This window comes from Pan paniscus, chromosome 8 (genome assembly GCF_029289425.2).
Source record: "Pan paniscus chromosome 8, NHGRI_mPanPan1-v2.0_pri, whole genome shotgun sequence".
Taxonomy (NCBI): Eukaryota; Metazoa; Chordata; class Mammalia; order Primates; family Hominidae; genus Pan; species Pan paniscus.
The window spans coordinates 131,459,162-131,480,454 of record NC_073257.2 but is presented as its reverse complement, the minus strand read 5'-3'; the positions used below and the strand labels follow the sequence as shown (position 1 = coordinate 131,480,454).

The window sequence follows — 21,293 nt, the reverse complement described above, 5'->3', positions numbered from 1 at the left end:
TTTAGTATTGTACTTTATTAAATATAAAAATATTTATATGCCACAAAAATTATTTTAGTGACGACTACCAGAAAAGTACAAAATCACTTAATAACTGGTTTTCTACAGCTTGATTTGTCAAGAAACTTATAAGCAAATGGAAGGTGTCTAATAAGTACTTACTGCAGTTACTTACTGGAATGAACAGTTGTGAGAACAAGAAGAAAACCTGTAACTCTGAAAATTGTTTTGTTTTTTGTTCTTTTTGAGACGGAGTCTCTCTTGCTCAGGCTGGAATGCAGTGGCACGATCTTGGCTCACTGCAACCTCCACCTCCCAGGTTCAAGCAATTCTCTTGCCTCAGCCTCCTGAGTAGCTGGGACTACTGGCATGCACTGCCACACCCGGCCAATTTTTGTATTTTTAGTAGAGATGAGGTTTCATTGTGTTGGCCAGGCTGGTCTTGAACTCCTGACCTCAGGCAATCCGCCTGCCTCAGCCTCCCAAGGTGCTGGGATTACAGGCATGAGCCACTGCACCCGGCCTGAAAATTATTTTATATCCCATTCATAGATCTCTTCAGAAGGTCTACTTTAAAAATAAATCACATAAAGAATTGTTCAGACTTGTTTGGTGATGCCTCAACTTCAGAACATTTGCAAAGAAATCACATGTAAAAGCAATCATCTCAATACAATTAAATGCTAGTTTAAAAAAAAGTTTCCTTTAAAACAGTGGTTCCCAAAATTTAGCATGCGTCAGAATCTCCTGGGGGAAGCATGTTAAAATATAGAATGCTGGCCTCCTCCCCAGAGTTTGCTACAAGTTTGCAGGTGGTTCTGATGCTGGTGTGGGCACAACACTTTGAGAAGCACTGCTTTAAGATCTAGTCTCTAGAATTCAAACTAATAAGCAATGAGCATATACCTTTGCCTTTTCTAATAGTAAATAAATAAAAGAACATTTCAGGTAGCTGAATAAGTCTTTAGACTCTTGAAATGTTCTACTGAAATAGAACGTATAATTTATTAATCTTGGCTCATAATCATTCCCATGAGTTCAAAAGACAGAACTACAGGACAGTCCTGAAAAATCTATGACTACATGAAAACATTTACTTACACGCCCTTTACAAAATGTATTTACAAAACACATAGCAACTATTAGGGTACACAGACCTTGTTTCTATCTTCCCCACGCTTCTTCTCTATAGGAAATCCAATATGAAATTATAAAGAGTACTGAACTCAAGGCTGGGCGTGGTGGCTCACGCCTGTAATCCCAGCACTTTGGGAGGCCGAGGCGGGTGGATCACCTGAGGTCAGGAGTTCAAGACCAGCCTGGCCAACATGGTGAAACCTCATCTCTACTAAAATATAAAAATTAGCCAGACGTGGTAGCAGGCACCTGTAATCCCAGCTACTCGGGAGGCTGAGGCAGGAGAATCGCTTGAACCTGGGAGGCGGAGGTTGCAGTGAGCTGAGATGGCGCCACTGCGCTCCAGCCTCGGCGACATAGTGAGACTCCATCTCAAAAAAGAAAAAAAAAAAAGCACCGTACTCAGAATGAGAACTTCATCTATCATCAATGTACACATAAATATCAGTGAATCGTCATACTCAAGACTCAGATTAAAGAACTTCTTCATCAGGGCAGTAGTAATATTCCACAAAATATATTGGTCCATCTTCATTTCTAATCATATACTGTAATGAAAGGAAGCCTTGGTTATCTGTCCGAGTAGATACCTGACAAGACAGGACTAATGCCTTTGTAGAGGGTTTCAGTAAGGAAATCTTGTATCTGTTGACTTGGGTCTGATTATAATGCTTCCATCAAATCAGAATCTTTGGGGCGGTCAAGGTGGGAACTTCCTACATTTCCAAAAGTAGATAACCTGAAATAAGGCTTGTCAGGAGACATGGTAATTTGTAGGACCTCACTCGTCATATCCAATTCAGAAAAAGCTTCACAGAGCCCCTCTGACTGCAGAATTTTATCAATAACATTAGTGCTGTAGAAATTAAAGTCCAGGTCCCTTCAGGTTCCTGTGTATTGATTTTGCAGACTGCCACCTCTCCTGCTTCTTCCAGGAACAGCATCAAAGGGTAACCATAACCTTGGTAACACATCCGAAGTGCAGTTCAAGTCCCTGGCATAGGACTTGATCCAAAAATAGATAAACAGTCTAAAAGGACAATGAAATTAATTCAAAAAGTAACAGACTCTTCCTGAACTTTAAGCTCTTGAAATATTCCAGCCTGAATAAAAGCATTTGCTTGCACACACTTTGCGTTTTCCATTGTTACTTTGATTCCATTTTTAGTTGCGAAACACACGGCACATTTTCGGAAATGAATAGCTTTTAAGATAGTGGAGAGATTCCTAACATTGTCAAGGCTGGCCACAAGACTGTATTGATCATGCTCGTCTTGGATCTGTTGGGTCAGGAGGGGCATCGCCCACTGCACATTCGGCCCCGAGGGATGCTCCTGGGTCCTGTTCCTGCAGATCCCGAAACACCTTTGCACGGGGGTCTGGATGCTGGAGAGCCTCTCCCAGCAAATTCCCTGAGGCGGAGCAAGGCAGCTCCAGGAAACTGCAGAGGAAGTGAAGCAGCCCCTGCCGCTCTTCAGATCAGCCTTCCACTTCCTTTCCAAGCATTTTCTTGTAAAGGTAATGAAGAGTTAGTTCATCCAAAGATGATGATCAAATTAGTGGAGGGCCTCTTGAAAACAATCTGTTCTATACTGAAGTCAACTGGGTTCTAGCCACAAGTTGCTTTTACTACTCTTCCCCTTAGATAGTTGGTGGGTTTTGCCAGAGAAGCCCCACTGTTCTCTGTTGGTGCAGCCATTTTTGCACGACTCATCAGGCAGTTTATAGCACAATTTAGAAACACCAGGGATAGCAGGATTACGAATCATGCTGTCTGCTGATGTAAACTCTATTTGGATACAATAATGTTTTTAAATAACCTCAAATACAATTACCACCCTGAGGATGGTGCTGGTTGAATGACTACAGGAATATCATTCAGATAGTTCATTAACTAATTACAGAGCATCACAAACAGAGCCTACTGCCAGGGAGGGGCTGTGGGGATGAATCACAGGGCTGAGCTCAGGGGCCAGAGTGATGTTCAGTTCTTTTCTGGTGCTGGCATCACAAGGTGGCACTCTTGACTGAGAGAGGGAGGCTTTTTCCTCCTCTCCTGTCTCTCTAGCATCCGTGGGAAGGTGCTACGCGAGGCCCAGAAATACATGCCAGGGTCACATGGCTTCAAAAAGCTCTCTTCCTTCCCCTCGTCACTCACTGCACTTGTAACTGAAGACAAAGTCTCAGGCAGGGTGCAGTAGCTCCCGCCTGTAATCCCAGCACTTTGGGAGGCCAAGGCGGGTGGATCACCTGAGGTCAGGAGTTCAAGACCAGCCTGGCCAACATGGTGAAACCTCATCTCTACCAAAATACAAAAATTAGCCGGGCATGGTGGTGGGCACCTGTAATCCCAGCTACTCTGGAGGCTGAGGCAGGAGAATTGCTTGAACCCGGGAGGTGGAGGTTGCAGTAAGCCAAGATTGCGCCACTGCACTGCAGCCTGGGCGACAGAGCGAGACTCCATCTCACAAAAAAAAAAACAAAAAGTCTCAGAGAGCTCTGGGCAGGCATGTTGCTGGTCACCTATTTAGTTACTGAAGCTGTTGTGTTTTGCTTTCTTGAGGAGTTTGAGCACTGCATGGAAGAAAGGTTTATTAGGGACAAATGGGCCCCACTGCCCTGCTGCCTTGCCAGAGGATCTTGGGTCTTCACTACACAGGACAGGAGTGACCACCCGCCAGCTGGGCTGGTTGTAGTGCCGGCACGTGGTAGGGTTAAAAAATCATTTAAAGTTATAAAAGTGTTTGCAAAGCATATGGGAGCCCTGCTACTTTGGGCAAGCCTCTCTTTGAATCTTGGTTTCTTCAACTGTAAATGGGATTAGTAGTAGTGGTATCCACCTCAAAGAGTTATTGGATCAAACGATATAAAAAATGGGAAGTGCTCAGTACAATGCTTGGCAAGAAGCCAGGGCTCAGTAAATGTGCAGGCCCTTCCTCTCATTGTCATTTGGCTTCATGCGCGCTTACATATGGCCTTCAGAAGAGAACAGATTCAGATCTCTGTTCCTTAGCCCCAAGCATGCACCTGTCAGCATTCAGGCCCATGGTTATTTGGCCAGCCTTGTAATGATACTAAAGACTGACTATTCAGAATGTTTCTTCTGAACTTTCAAAATCAATGACAGTTGCACACTATCTCCTTTCAGGCAAAGGTCCCCTCCAGCAGACCCTCTCCCCACCTTGTTTTGAAAAAAGCATTATTTAAGGGAAATATAACAGCCTGGCTGGCTGTACTACCTTATTTTTCTATTTCCCTCCAAAGTGAATGCCAGACATTTCTAGGCCAAAGACAGGATTAACATTTCTCAGCCTAGTAAACACACCCATCTGGATTCAACACGGGGAGCACCAGCACTGCAACCGTTTCCTGTAATCGGCTTGAATGATCCAGGCTGTAAGCTTGAAAATTAAATTCTGGAAGCGATATTTCCATCCTGGAAGCTGTTTCAATTACAGCTTCTTGCAGATGAACCTCAGATAAGCGGCAAACTTACAAGCCCTGGCACGGATGTAATGAGTCTGCACGATGGGAACCTGGCCATGCTACAAGGAAGAGGCTGCCTGTAGGCTGAGAATACAATCGCTGGAGAGAGCAACAAACCTGCGCTGAGCAGCTGCGGCGCGGCAGACATCCGGTGAGACTCTGAGAACCACAGGGAGCCGAACGTGGGCCCCATCCTCAGAGACTTTTGGTTCAGTGGAGGAGATGTATCACCAGGCCATTTTATGTAATAGGCTGGGATGGTGCTCAACCCTGGTGCTGTGAAAACATTAGCCCGGCTTGGGATTGAGGAAGTGATCCCCGAGCTGAATCTCCATAATTAAGCAACAGTCAGCTGTGTGAAGTAAGGTGGAAAGGATATTCGAAGCAAGGGTAAGAGCAAGCAGAGACCCAAAGATATGGAACAGGGGTGTGTGTGTGTGTGTGTGTGTGTGTATGTGTGTCCGTGCATGTGTATCTGAGCCTAGCCAGCCCAGTATTCAAGTACAGGAAAGGGAGTGCCCAGGGAGTAACTGGGTGTACGTTTGCCCTTCACCATCATTTTTAGCATCAGAAAGTCCTTCAGAAACTGCCCCAAAATCTTGGGTTCAAGACACCAGACTTCTAGGGTGTGAGATTCAGAGCCCAGTGAGTCTTCCCAAGGTTTGCAGAGGCCAAGCCTTTACATTTCTAATCCTTAGTTTACAGTGGGGCCTCGGTATTACTAACAGAATTAGGGCTCAGTAGGTGTCCAAACAGCCAGTTCATGGAAGCTGAGGAACCTGAGCCCAGAGGGAAACTTCAGGACACACAGCAATCAATCCTGGAACGTCTCTGAGTTTCAGGGCAGTTTTGGAGGTCATTAGGGAGGTAGCAGCGGGCTGATTTGATAACAGATGCCACCTTGCTGACTGTTCTTCCAGTGTGAAAATGACTTGGGAGCACAACAGAGGCTCCTTTTGAAGGCTGGTCCATGAAGCAGATGCCTCTATTTGTTCTTTTTTCTTTTTCAGAGACAGGTTCTTGCTCTGTCACCCAGGCTGGAGTGCAGTTTTGTGATCGCAGCTCAGTGAAGCCTTGAACTCCGCAGCTCACACGATCTTTCTGCCTCAGCCTCCTGAGTAGCTGGGACTACAGACATGCACCACCACACTCAGCTAATTTCTTATTTCAGAAAAATTTTTTAGAGACAAGTCTTGCTCTCTTGCCCAGGCTGCTCTTGAACTCTCACCCTCAAGCGATTCTCCCACCTCAGCTTCCTGAGTAGCTGGGATTACAAATGCAAGCCACCACGCCCAACGTTGTTCGTTTTTTATATGTTCCACAGTGTATTAGTCCGTTTTTATGCTACTGATAAAAACATACCCAAGACTGGGAAGATAAAGAGGTTTAATTTGACTTATGGTTTCACATGGCTGGATAGGTCTCATAATCACGGCGGAGGGCAAAGGGCACTTCTTACATGGCAGCAGCAAGAGAAAATGAGGAAGAAGCAAATGAGGAAACCCCTGATCAAACCATCAGATCTCATGAGACTTATTCACTATCATGAGAACAGCACGGAAAAGACAAGCCCCCATGATTCAATTACCTCCCCCAGGTCTCTCCCACAACACATGGGAATTCCAGGAGATACAGTTGAAGTTGAGATTTGAATGGGGACACAGCCAAGCCATATCACACAGTTTGGGTGAAGGATACTTAATAAGGGAGGGCGCAACATACAAAAACTGCAACATCTGGCTGCCATCAGCTCCTCCACCAGCGCCCCCGCGTGGGAATTAGTGGAGCGCCAGACAGTCCTGAGGTCAAGTCAGTCCTAAACTTGCAGTTGTTTGTGAGACTTATATCACTTAATTTCACAAACCTCGCTGTTCAAATGGGGACAGTCAAGCTTATGAGTAGTTATGGGTGTCAAATGAATGTTCGTATGAGGTCTGGCATCACAATGAGTATTTTAATGGATCTTATCCAGATGCCTCCAGTTGCTATTGGATAAAAGGTTGCAGCTAACAACTGACCTTGAATTTTTCTGGCTACTTGGGGGGCAGTGCTGCCCTTCAGTTTGGAGACTCCCCTTAGTGTCACCATGGTAGGCAGTGGGGTCAGCCCATCCATAATTACACTCAGAAAACCAGAGGCAGCAGTACCTGAGGGCCTCCAACTTGACCTTTCCTCCTCCTGCTTCTACTGAGCTCTGCCTATGAGCCTAGAGGCTTCTCAACCACCTCTCCACACCAGACTGTGAGAAAAAGGGCACCTGCCTAGAAGTGACATAACTTGAGTTTCTTCTTCTTCTTTTTTTTTTATAGACAGGATCTTGCTCTGTTGCCCAGGCTAGAATGCCATGGCATGATCACAGCTTGCCACAGCCTCCATCTCCCTGGCTCAAGTGATCCTCCCATCTCATTCACCTCAGTAGCTAGGACAACAGGCACGTACCACCACACCCAACTAATTTTTAATTTTTTTGTAAAAACAGAGTCTCACCATGTTGCCCAGGCTTGTCTCAAACTCCTGAGCTCAAGTAAAGCTCCTGCTTCAGCCTCCCAAAGTGCTGGGGTTACAGGCATGAGCCACTGGCCCACTGCACCTAGCACAACCTGGGTTTTCATTCACTGCCACAATAGAACTTGGCACTGAACAGTTCTATTGCCACTCTCAGTTTCAAAATCCCAGAAGAGGGGAAGATTTTAAAATATTTAATAGTATTATTTTTATTTTAAAAGTAACGCAGATACATTTAAAAAAGAAAAACCCACAACGAATAGTATAGAATGCTGAAGTTGAGTCACTTGACTTCTTCTGGCCTCAGTTTCCTAAACTATAAATGGAAGATAATAGTAATACCTTCCTCTTAGGGTTATTATGTAGATTAAATGAAGGATAGGAAAGGCACTTGGTGCAATGCCTGGCAGAGAACAAGCATGTGATATATGTTAGCGATTACCATGATAGCCATTGTACATCCAGAGATGACTTAGAGTCTCTTTCCAAAAATAAGCCATGTTTATAAGAAAACACATTTACACACACTTATACACAGAGAGATGTTATACTTAATGCTCTGCAACTTGCTGTTTTCACTTAACAATAATCTTGAGCATGTTAATGCCTATTAATTCCCCCACACTCTTAAAATGACTGGGCAGTATTTTGTTGAATGGATGTACCGTAATTTATATGACCAAATGGGAACATTTAAAATACATAATTACCGGCCGGGCGCAGTGGCTCACGCCTGTAATCCCAGCACTTTGGGAGGCCGAGGCAGGCGAATCACGAGGTCAAGAGATCGAGACCATCCTGGCCAACATGGTGAAACCCCATCTCTACTAAAAATACAAAAATTAGCTGGGCTTGGTGGTGGACGCTTGTAATCCCAGCTACTTGGGAGGCTGAGGCAGGAGAATTGCTGGAACCCGGGAGGCGGAGGCTGCAGTGAGCTGAGATCACGCTACTGCACTCCAGCCTGGGCAATACAGCGAGACTCCATCTCAAAAATAAAATAAAATAAAATAATAAAATAAAATAAATAATTACATATTTGCTCAGAGGTTTTATATTTGAAAATATAGGCAAACAACCATTTGAATAACTCAAACACATTTTCAAAATGTGCAAGTGTTACAAACTGGACCCACGTTATGTACAAACAGTGCTGCTGAGAGACAGACTGGAACCTCGAATCAAAAGCACCGTGGGCCAAAGTGGACAAGTCTAATGGGGCAGGTTAAAAGCAGTATAAGTTACTATACTTATTCCAGATTCACTTGAAACAGAATGGAACATTATAGGAGATGTAATAGTTGTTTGTTCAAGTTCTTTACTACAATATAAAGGGACCAGTGATTTTACCATTATATTCTTCAACTGACTTCCCAGCACCTCGAATTCAATCAGTGTCCTGCTGTGCAGAGGTATTTTGAAATGTGCCAAGTCTTCATTGGAGTGGAAGTGCATGAAACCAGAGTTAATACCAGGAGCAACAGGGAGTCGAATTTATGGAGGTAAACTGTTGCTAGCTCTGCATTTCCACTCCTTTCGGCTGCTGGGACCAGTTGAAATTCTGACTGTATACTGGATGGTTGGGAGCTGAGGTGCACTGGGTCACAGGTACAGCTCTGGTAACTCTGCCAGGTTTTGAGTTTCCACAAAGAGGTGTGCTACAGGGTCCGGGGCCTAGGCCAGATAGCACCTGGCATGCTTTCCACCAGTTACTGTGATGCCTACTGGATGCACCAGATACTCTGCTGGGACCTAGAGGTACAATGGACAACAGGAGACTGGTGGAGCTTAGATTTTAGTTGGGGAGACTGACACAAACAAGCAAGCAAACCAAATAGATAGAGCTTATGTATGAGTCCATTTTCACACTGCTATGAAGACACTACCTGAGACTGGGTAATTTACAAACAAAATAGTTTAACTGGCTCACAGTTCCACGTGGCTGGGGAAGCCTCAGGAAACTTACAATCTGGCAGAAAGTGAAGGGGAAGCAGACATGTCTTACTATGGCAAAGCGGGAGAAAGAGAGCCACTTTTATTTATTTATTTATTTATTTATTTATTTTTATTTCTTTTGAGATGGGGTTTTGTTCTTGTTGCCCAGGCTGGAGTGCAACAGCGTGATCGTGGCTCACCATAACCTCCGCCTCCCAGGTTCAAGCAATTCTCACCATAACCTTCAGCCTCCCGAGTACCTGGGATTACAGGCGTGCACCACCACGCCCAGCTAACTGGGAAACTGCCGCTTTTAAAACCATCAGATCTCATGAGAACTCCCTCGCTATCATGAGAACAGCATAGAGGAAACCGCCCCCATGATCCAGTCACCTCCCACCAGGTTCCTCCCTTGACATGTGAGAATTACAGTCCGAGATGAGATTTGGGTGGGAACACAGAGCCAAACCATATCAGCTTATGATTAGCACGTGAAAGAAAGAAACAGTGATGAAATAGAGAGTAACAAGGGGAATCCACTTTCCATAGGAGATGAGGAAGGTGACCCCTGAGCGGTGACTTGATAGATGACAACAGCCCAGCTCTGGGAAAAAGAAAGCAGAAAGAACAAGGGCAAAGGCCCTGGGGTGGGAAAGAGCTTGGCATATTTGATGAACTGGGAAAAAAACCCAGGAGGCTGAATCAGAGTGGGCAAGAGGAGAAGAAACTAAGGCAATAGGCCATCTCCTGCAGGTTTGTATAGACCATAGCAAGGAGTTTGGATTTCATTCTGAATGCTATGGGAGGCCACAGAAGACATTAAGAAAACAGTGGCATAGCCTGATTCCTATCTTTTCAAAAAGATCACTTGACTGCTGTGTGGAGAATGCATTGAAAGGAGGGAGGCCAATGGAGAAGACTGCAGTTTCCCTTGCAAAAGATGATGCTGGTGGAGGCAGAGGCTGCAGCAGCAGATGTACAGCTGTTATCAGTCCCCTCCGGCAGGCCAGAGCCCTCTGTAGGCTCCAGAACACAAAGGTTCTCCAGGGGTCCCCAACTAACTCACTCCCTGGTGAGCTCTTGGGCAACGGCCTAGTGCAGAGGCAAACGTCTGGTGCTATAGGGGTTATGGGACACATTAAGACAGACACCTGTCTCACTGGGGAGACCAAACACCCCCACATGACAAATTAAATTATAAAATTCCCGGCCTCAGGCATTGGTGACCAAGAGCACTAGAGTTAGAGGAAGCAGAGATGACTTGTCATCACCACCGACACCTGTCTTTGGAACCCTTGGCAAAACTATGAACTCTGTATATCACCTGGTATAGGAAAGGTCTATACCACCTTTCTTTTCCCCAGCCAGGAATACGGACCAACGCCCATCTCCCACACTGAATATACCCAGACCCCCTTGGCAGCTTTAGCTACCCGCAACACACATCTGTTTTTGTTTGTTTTGAGACGGAGACTGGCTCTGTGGCCCAGGCTGGAGTGCAGTGCCGCAATCTCGGCTCACTGCAACCTCTACTTCCCAGGTTCAAGCAATCCTCCTGCCTCAGCCTCCTGAGTAGCTGGGATTACAGGCGCCCACCACCTGTTCAGGAAACAGTACTGGATCAACCTAGATGGAGTCAGAAGCTTATGTCTTTCACAAGGGGAAAAGGGGTAGGGCTGTGGTACCAAAAAAATCAAAAATCGCCCGGGCACGGTGGCTCAAGCCTGTAATCCCAGCACTTTGGGAGGCCGAGGAGGGTGGATCATGAGGTCAGGAGATCAAGACCATCCTGGCTAACACAGTGAAACTCCATCTCTACTAAAAATACAAAAAATTAGCTGGGTGTGATGGCGGACACCTGTAATCCCAGCTACTTGGGAGGCTAAGGCAGGAGAATGGCATGAACCTGGGAGGCAGAGCTTGCAGTGAGCTGAGATAGCACCACTGCACTCCAGCCTGGGCGACAGAGCGATACTCTGTCTCAAAATAAATAAATAAACAAATAAATAACATAAAAAATAAAAAAATCATAAATGCCAGAGTGAGTATTTGAAATATAGGTGGTTGGGGGCAATAGGCACAATGGCTTGCACCTATAATCTCAGTACTTTGGGAGGCTGAGATGGGAGAATCACTTGAGCCCAGAAGTTCAAGACCAGCCTCAGCAACATAGCAAGACCCTGTCTCTACAAAGAATTTTTTTAAATTAGCCAGGTATGGTGGCGTGTGCCTGTAATCCCAGGTACTTGGGGGACTGAGGTAGGAGGATTGACTGAGACTGAAGTGAGCTATGATTATGTCACTGCACTCCAGCCTGGGGAACAGAGTAGGACCCTGTCTCAAAAAAAAAAAAAAAAAAAAAAAAAAAAGGCTAGGTGTGGTGACTCACCCGTAATCCCAGCATCCCAGCACTTTGGGAGGCTGAGGGAGGTGGATCATTTGAGGTCAGGAGTTTGAGACCAGCCTGGCCAACATGGTGAAACCCCGTCTCTACTAAAAATACAAGAAAAATTAGCTGGGCATCGTAGCGGGCACCTGTAATCCCAGCTACTCAGGAGGCTGAGGTAGGAAAATTGCTTGAACCGGGGAGGCGGAGGTTGCAGTAAGCCCATATTGCACCATTGCATGCCATCCTGGGCAACAGAGTGAGACTCCACCTCAAAAAAAAAAAAAAAAAAAAAGAAAAGAAAAAAGAAAGAAAGAAATATAGTTGGTGGGTGAGGAGCCACTCCACTGTTAAGCAGGGTGTGGCTTTTCTCTCGGATTGTTTTGAAGACCTTCTCTTTGTCTTTGGTGTTCTGCAGCTTTACTATATTGTGTTGGGTGTGGATTTCTTTTCATCTATTTCACCTAGTATGCATTGTGATTCCTATTGTTATGGGCTGAATTGTGAATTGTGTTCCCCTGCCACCACCAAATTCACCTATTGAAGTCCTAACCCCCATGGCCTCAGAATGTGGCTGTATTTGGAGATAGGGTCTTTAAAGAGGTAATTAGATTAAATGAGGTCAGTAGGCTGAGTCCTAATCCAATATGACTGGAGTCCTTATAGAAAGAGATTAAGATACAAACATACACAGAGGGGAGACCACGTGAAGACACAGGGAGAAGACAGCCACCTGCAAGCCAAGGAGAGAGATTCAGAAGAAACCAACCCTGCTGACACCGTGACATGAGACTTTTAGACTCCTGAGTGGTAAGAAAATTAATTTCTGTTGTTCAAGCCACCGAGTCTGTGGTGCTTTGTTAGTTCAGCGCTGGCAAATGGATACCCTGACATCTAAGGATGCATGTCTTCTACATTCTGTAATGTAAGGATGCATCTAAGGATGCGTGTCTTTTACATTCTGGAAAATTCTCAGCTGTTTCTCTTTGGCTATATTTCCTCTTCAGCTGTTTGGCTCTTGTTCTTTTTCTCTGCCCTCTCCTAGACTGCAATCTAATGAATATTAAACTTATTCTCTCCTCCCTGCTCCATGAACTCTTCTGTGTTTCCCACCTCCTTCCTGTCCCCATTGCAGGCAGGGTGATTTCTTCAGATCTCTCCTCCAGTTCACTCATCTTCTGAATATCTGCATCAAATTTGGTGTTTAACCATTATGTTTGTTTAAACAATTGTTTTACATTTTTAAAGTTTCATTTCTTTTTCAAATCTTGCCTTTGGCCAAGTGCAGTGGCTCATGCCTAATTCCAGCACTTTGGGAGGCTGAGATGGGAGGATTACTTGAGGCCAGGAATTTGAGACCACCCTGGGCAATACAGTGAGATTCCCTGTAGCTACAGAAAATTAGCCAGGTGGTTGGGTGCGGTGGCTGACGCCTATAATCCTAGCACTTTGAGAGTCTGAGGCAGGCAGATCATTTGAGGTCAGGAGTTTGAGACCAGCCTGACCATGGTGAAACCCCATCTCTACTAAAAATACAAAAAAAAATTAGCTGGGTGTGGTAGCGCCTGCCTATATAGTCCCAGCTACTTGGGAGGCTGAGGCAGGAGAATTGCTTGAACCCAGGAAGCAAAGGTTGCAGTGAGCCGAGATCACACCATTGCACTCCAGCCTGGGCAAGAGAATGAGACTCTGTCTCAAAAGAAAAAAAAAAGTGCTCATGTAATTCAATAATAAATACAATTGTCTGGGCACAACGACTCATGCCTGTAATCTCAGCACTTTGGGAAGCCAAGGGTGGGAGGACTGCAGGCAGTTTGAGACCAGCTTGAGTAACATGGCAAGACCTCCATCTCTGAAAAAAATACAAAAATTAGCTGGGCGTGGTGGCACGCACCTGTAATCTCAGCTACTGGAGGGCTGAGATGGGAGGATCACTTGAGCCCAGGAGGTGGAGGTTGCAGAGAGCCATGATTGCACCACTGCACTCCAGCTTGGGCATCAGAGCAAGACCCTGTCTCAAAATAAATAAATATAATTGTGATAAATTAGTATTTTAAATAAGAAAATATTAGAAGCACAAACTCAGAACTTCTGGAGGCGAAACAGATGAGAGAGAAGGAACATATAGATATCAAGTGTGGATGACTTATTCATTCTTAGGTTGGGTGGTGAATTCCTAAGAATTCAATTTATTCTTGACAATGTCATATGATATATATACATCATATATTATTTTATATATATTTTATATATATATAATGAGTAACATATTACATCTTGTTTTGAAATAGCATTTTGTTTAGGGGAATCAGAAAGGCCCATATTTGGTCAGACACAGTGACTCATGCCTGTAATCCCAGCACTTTGGGAAGCTGAGGTGGGCAGATCACTTGAGGTCAGAAGTTCGAGACCAGCCTGGCCATCATGGCGAAACCCCCAACTCAACTAAAAATATAAAAATTAGATGGGTGTGGTGGTGCACACCTGTAGTCCCAGCTACATGGGAGGCGGAGACAGGAGAATCGCTTGAACCCGGGAAGCAGAGGTTGCAGTGAGCCGAGATTGTGCCATTGCATTCCAGCCTGGGTGACAAGAGTGAAACTCCGTTTCAAAAAAAAAAGAAAGAAAGAAAGAAAGAAAGAAAGAAAGAAAGAAAGAAAGAAAGAAAGAAAGAAAGAAAGAAATGGCCATATTCTACCTCCGGCCAGTCACATCTACCTAGACCTAGTTCCAAAGCAGGCAATGGAGGGTAAATGGAAGGCCAGCCAAGGGATTGCGGAGTGTTCCTCCAAATCCCACTAGAGAGAGTGGATAGGCTGGGCTGGACCCACAGCTGCCCTCTGTGTCTGAGTTGATCAAGCTGTGAGGTCTGTGTATAGGTTCCAAGGTTGAGGGTTTACTTCCCTGATGCTCAGATTTGAGTCTCAGATGCTGGTCTGTGATATGGGACAAGTCAGTTTCACAGGGATCCATCATCATCTGGAAGAATGGACGCAGAGAGCAAGAGCAAGAACAAGACAGCCCCTGGAGCCACGGCAAAGCTGGTGCAGGTCTCAGGAGGAGAAGGGGGAATGAGAATGCTCGCTCTCCAGCGAGGGTGCCAGCTGCCCTTCAGTGCTCCTGTGAGGTGGCATCAGGGGATCCAGGGAGGAGAACCACACCCTTATCCCAGGTCCCTTTTACTCAGTAACTGTCCAGTGGCCAGTGTAGCCCACTTCAGAGAAGCTCCCCTTAACTTGGGGGTCAAATCAGGCGTGGGGTGGGAGGAGGACAGGAAGGGGCCCTGTATTCCTGCTCCTGGAGGACAGCCTGCTTCAAACAACGCAGTTCCCGTTTAACATTTTAAAAATCAAATTAACACAGTTCCTGGAGCCTAATACGTGTTCCCTTGCTTCCTTTCCCTTCCCCTCAAGGAGCCTACCTTCTCTAGGATGAAGAGCTTACCCAAATCTTTTGATCACGACAGGTATCGAGGTGCCCTTATTCCCGGCGGGGCCAGCAGGCTGGAGGCTGTCTCCTTAGGGACAGAGCTCCCTCTGCTGTCTCACCAGCCGCAGCCTTCAGGATGCAGAACAGAGCCCATCCCACGGCGACATCAGCTTCAAATAATTGTCATAATAACCTGTGACAATCTGCTTTTCATAGAGGACAATTGTCTGTTGATATGTAGCTTAATAGTGGTAATATGGAGTATGGCAAAGGCTGGAGAATCAGCCAGGGCCCTGTGCAGCAGTGACCTTTGGTGTGCTTCTTAACAGTCAGGGTCCAGTGAGGAAAACAGAAATTATGGTACAGATGCTCCCCTGCTTATGGGTTTATCGGGATGCTCCACCTCCCGATAAACCCATTGAACATTTAAAATATCCTATGTAGGAATTCAACTTTCAGTATTTTCGACTCGGTTATCCCCATATAACCTCATTGTAAGTTGAGGCGTGTCCTGAATGCTATTGCTTTTGCACCATCGCAAAGTTGAAGAATCATAAGTGGGGCGCTGTGTGTAGTTGTTTTTTTGTTTTTTGTTTTGTTCGTTTGTTTTTTTGAGACAGTCTCGCTCTGTCGCCAGGCTGGAGTACAGTGGTGCCATCTCAGCTCACTGCAACCTCCACCTCCTGGGTTCAAGCAATTCTTGTGCCTCTCAGCATGCTGAATAGGGCTCTGGCTGATGAAGTAGGTGAGGCCCGGGGAGCCTTTATAGGGATGCGAGAACTTATCCCAAGGGTAATGGGAATCACTTGCAGAATTTTTCTTTTTTCTTTTTTTTTTGAGATGGAGTCTCACTCTGTCACCCAAGTTGGAGTGCAATGGCGCGATCTCGGTTCACTGCAACCTCCACCTTGCGAGCTCAAGCGATTCTCGTGCCTCAGTCTCCTGAGTAGCTGGGATTACAGGCGCCCACCACCATGCACGGCTAATTTTAGTATTTTTAGTAGAGATGCGGTTTCGCCATGTTGGCCAGGCTGGCCTCAAACTCCTGACCTCAAATGGTCGGCCTGCCCTGGCCTCATGTGTATGTTATTATGACCCTGTAAATGCTATCTACAGCTGAGCCAAATAATGCAACATAATCACTTTTCCTTTCCTATATAACTTTCATCTTAAAGAGTTAGTAAATTTCGGCCGGGCATGGTAGCTTATGCCTGTAATCCAAGCACTTTGGGAGGCCGAGGTGGGCGGATCACGAGGTCAGGAGATCGAGACCATCCTGGCCAACACGATGAAACCCCCATCTCTACTAAAAAAAAAAATACAAAAATTAGCTGGGCCTGGTGGCAGGCTCCTGTAGTCCCAGCTACTCCGGAGGCTGAGGCAGGATAATGGCGTGAACCCAGGAGGCCCAGCTTGCAGTGAGCGAGATCGCACCACTGCACTCCAGCCTGGGTGACAGCGCGAGACTCCATCTCAAAAAAAAAAAAAAAGGAGAGTTAGTAAATTCCTTATTTTCTGTTCACTTGGTTTTCTAGGTACTTATTATTAAGATATCCCCAAATTATCCCTCAGTTGTTTGCTTTCCTTTCAGTAAGATCAAATAAATTAGGTATTCTTTAAATTTAATCTTCTTAAAGAAATCTCCATCACAGCCTTTTAAAAAGTAGTGGTGCTGGGCGCGGTGGCTTACGCCTGTAATCCCAGCACTCTGGGAGGCCGAGGCGGGCGGATCACGAGGTCAGAAAATCGAGACCATCCTGGCTAACACTGTGAAACCCTGTCTCCACTAAAAATACAAAAAAATTAGCCGGGCATGGTGGCACGTGCCTGTAGTCCCAGCTACTTGGGAGGCTGAGGCAAGAGAATCACTTGAACCCGGGAGGCAGAGGTTGCAGTGAGTTGAGATTGCGGTACTGCACTCTAGCCTGGGTGATAGAGCGAGACTCTGTCTCAAAACAAATAAAAAATAAATAAAAAATAAAAAAATAGTGGTAAAATACATATAAGATAAAATTTACCATTTTAATCCCTTTTAAGTGTATAGTTCAGTGGCTTAAGCACATTCCCACTGCTGTGCAACCATCACCACCATCCATTTCCAGAACTTGTTTCATCTTCCCAAACTGAAGTATCATACTCATTAAGTAATAACTCCTCAGTCCTCTTTCCCCCAACCCCTGGCAACCACCATTCTACTTTCTGCTACTAGGAACTGGACTAGTCTAGGTACCTCATACAAGTGGAGTCATATAATACTTGTCCTTTTGTGACTGGCTTATACCACTTAGCATAATGTCCTCAAAGTTCCTCCATGTTGTAGCAAGCATCAGAATTTCCTTCCCCTTAATGGCTGAATACTATTCCATTGTAGGCATATACCAGCATTTGTTTATCCATTCATCCATTTGATGGACGCTTGCATTGCTTCCACCTTTCAGTTATTGTGAATAATGCTGCTGTGAACATAAGATGTCTTAGTCTATTCAGGCTGCTGTAGCAAAATACACTAAATGCGATAGCTTTTTATTTTTTGCCCTCTGAACAAATGGACGCTTTTATTTTTTATTTTATTTTTAGAGACAAGAGTCTTGTTCTGTTGCCTAGGCGGCTAGAGTGAGGTGGAGCTATCATAGGTCGTCACAGCCTCAAATTCCTGGGCTCAGGTGAGCCTCTTACGCAGCTAGGACTACAGGTGTGCACCATCATGCCTGGATAATTTTTTTTTCTTTTTGTACAGATGGGGGTGGGTGGGTCTTGCTATGTTGCTCAGACTAGTCTCGAATTCTTGGCTTCAAGTGATCCTTCTACATTGACCTCCCAAAGTGCTAGGATTATAGGCGTGAGCCACCGTGCCCAGCCTGGATAGCTTCTAAACAATAGAAATTTATTTCTCACAGTTCTGGAGGCTGGATGTTCAAGATTAAAGCACCAGAATGATTGGATTCTGGTGAAAGCTGTTTTCTGGTTTGTAGATGGTTTGAGTGCAGTGACACAATCATGGCTCACGGCAGCCTCGATCTTCTGGGCCCAAGCAATCCTCCCATCTCAACCTCCTGAGTAGATGGGACTACAGGCATGCACCACCATGCTTGGCTAATTTTTTTTTTTTTTTTGATTTGGAATCTCACTCTGTTGCCCAGACTGGAGTGCAGTGGCAGGATCTCAGCTCACTGCAACATCCACCTCCTGGGTTCAAGCGATTCTCCGGCCTCAGCCTCTTGAGTAACTGGGATTACACGAACCCGCCACCATGCCTGGATAATTTTTGTATTTTTAATACAGACGGGGTTTCACCATATTGGTCAGGCTGGTCTCAAACTCCCGACCTCAGGCGATCTGCCCGCCTCAGCCTCCCAAAGTGCTGGGATTACAGGCGTGAGCCACCACACCCAGCCTAATTTTTTATTTTTTTTAGAGATGGGATCTCACTATATTGCTCTGGCTGATCTCAAACTTCTGTGCTCAAATAATCCTCCCGCCTCAGCCTCCCAAAGTGCTAGGATTATAGGCGTGAACCACTATGCTGGACTTCGAGGTCTTTTTAATAAAAGCACTAATCCCATTCATGAAGGCCCCACCCCCATGACTTAATTACCTCCCAAAGTCCCCACCTTCTAATACCATCACCTTGGTTTAGGTTTTAACATATGAATTTTGGGAGGACAAACTCAGAAGACAGCAATGGAGGTACAAATGTCTCTTTGAGACCCTGCTGTCAATTCTTTTGGGTATATTTTGAGAGGTAGAACTGCTGGATCATATGGTAATTATATTTTCAATTTTTTGAGGAACTGTTATACCGTTTTCCACAGCAGCTAGACCATTTTACATTCCCAGCAGCAGTGCACAAAGCATTCCAGTTTCTCCACATCCATGCCAACACTTGCTATTTTCCCTTTTGGGTCAGTAGTAGTCATCCTGGTGGGTGTGATTCTCTTTCCTCTTGGTAGTTTTTGTTTGTTTGTTTGTTTGTTTGTTTTGAGAAGGAGTCTGGCTCTGTTGCCCAGGCTGGAGTGCAGTGGCACGATCTTGACTCACTGCAACCTCCGCCTCCTGGGTTCAAGGAATTCTCATGCCTGAGCCTCCCAAGTAGCTGGGATTACAGGTGTGTGCCACCATGCCCAGGTAATTTTTGTATTTTTAGTAGAGATGGGGTTTCACCACATTGGCCAAGCTGGTCTCACTAACTCCTGACCTCAAGTGATCCACCTGCCTCCCAAAGTGCTGGGATTACAGGCGTGAGCCACCGTGCCCAGCCCCTTTGGTTGTTTCTTATCAAGTTTTTAAGTAGTTCCTCTTCTGACTTCTTATATGTCGGCAACCTCCAGGATTCTTAGTCCACTCCTCGTCCATGCCTTCCCCAGGGAATATTTTCTCTAATACTAAAATTAAACTACACCTGCAGATTTATTACTCCCAAAGCCAGTCTGAGCGAGCTCCAGACTGCTATGTCCATTTATACAATGGACAGCTTAAAATACATGCCCCACAAGCAAGTACAAAACCAAATGAACTGGCTGGGCGCGGTGGCTCACGCCTGTAATCCCAGCACTTTGGGAGGCCGAGGTGGGTGGATCACGAGGTCAGGAGATCGAGACCATCCTGGCTAACACGGTGAAACCCCATCTCTACTAAAAATACAAAAAATTAGCCAGGCGAGGTGGCGGGCACCTGTAGTCCCAGCTACTCAAAAGGCTGAGGCAGGAGAATGGCGTGAACCCGGGAGGCGGAGCCTGCAGTGAGCCGAGATCGCGCCACTGCACTCCAACCTGGGCGACAGCGAGACTCCGTCTCAAAAAAAAAAAAAAAAAAAAACCAAATGAACTTTCCCTACAACCTGTTTCTTCTCCCATATTCCCTGACTCAATAAGAGGCCCCAGTCTAGGCCAGGCATGGTGGCTCACGCCTGTAAACCCAGCACTTTGGGAGGCCGAGGTGGGCAGACCAAGAGGTCAGAAGATCGAGACCAGCCTGACCAACATGGTGAAACTAAAAATAGAAAAATATTAGCCAGGCATGGTGGCACGCACCTGTAATCCCAGCTACTCAGGAGGCTGAGGCAGGAGAATTGCTTGAATCTGGGAGGTGAAGGTTGCAGTGAGCCGAGATCACGCCACTGCACTCTAGCCTGGATGACAGAGCAAGACTCCATCTCAAAAAAAAAAAAAAAAGGCCCCAGTCTGGACAGTCAGCCAGGCCATTAACATGGGAGTTGGCCAGGCACAGTGGCTCATGCCTGTAATCCCAGCACTTTCGGAGGCTGAGGCAGGCAGATCACTTGAGTTCAGGAGTTTGAGACCAGCCTGGCCAATATGGTGCAACCCCACCTCTACTAAAAATACAAAAAAAAAAAAATTAGCTGAGTGTGGTGGCATGTGCCTGTAATCCCAGCTACCAGGGAGGCTGAGGCAGGAGAATTGCTGGAACCTGGGAGGTGGAGGCTGCAGTGAGCTGAGATCACACCACTACACTCCAGCCTGGGTGACAGAGTGAGACTCCATCTCAAACAAACATGGGAGTTATCTCAGTTTCCCCTTTCTCTCATCCTTCTGCCCTGTTCTCTTGTATCCATAATCTTCAGACTCTTCTCACTGATACTGCCTAAATCCACTCAACATATACCTTCTTTTCTCTTACTTGGACTGTTGAAATAATCTCCCAGAAGTTCTCTCAGCCTGCTGTCTTTCATTCCTATAATACCCCACACTAATGCTTGAGTTATCCTGCTACTATACAGATCTGATGTTAGTCCTCTGCTTAAAACCCCTGAATATATATGGAAGAGTGAGGGACCAAGAATAGCCAGCACCCTTCTAAAGAAGAGCAAGAAGGAGACATACCCTACCAGGATGAGAACTTATAATGAAGCTGTAGTTTGGTATTGGCACAGGCATAGACAAGTTGGCCAATGGACTACTCCATTGGAGTCCATAATAATAATAAACTCAGTCTATATGAAACTCTGGTATCCCTGGTGGCCATGAAGCTGTGCTGCTCAGACCTCCCTCCAAGAGAACCTGCTGCAAGGAGTGTAGTTAGTGGACAACCTCCAAGTGCTGCGTCTTCATGTCCATGGCAGTATTCAGGTGACTACTCTCCCAGAGCAGGCTCTCCCAGAACTGCTTTCAGCCAGTGACTGAGATTGTGGAGGTACTGGAGCTAGAATCCATGGGACTCCTCTAGGGGGCAGTCTTGGCTCTGGGGCTCCCCACAGGGCTAGCCAGGGCTTTCTCAAAGCTGCACCAAGTCTGAGACAATTCCCATTCAGCCCTCCTTCCTTCTCTGTTTTCACAGGTGTCCAACCTGAACTGTGGGCATCCTTGACTATTCCATTTCCCTCCTCCTTTCATTTTTTTACAAGATTTTCCTTCAGTCCATCTCTTGCACATTTAATTTCTTGTGATCTTCTTCTTAA

At 45.7% G+C, this 21,293-nt stretch overlaps 1 pseudogene; it reads right to left on the bottom strand.

The window, feature by feature from the left end:
• Window positions 1-529: 529 nt before the first annotated feature.
• LOC100977294 (cell cycle checkpoint protein RAD1-like) lies at window positions 530-2,438 on the bottom strand (annotated as a pseudogene).
• Window positions 2,439-21,293: the final 18,855 nt, after the last annotated feature.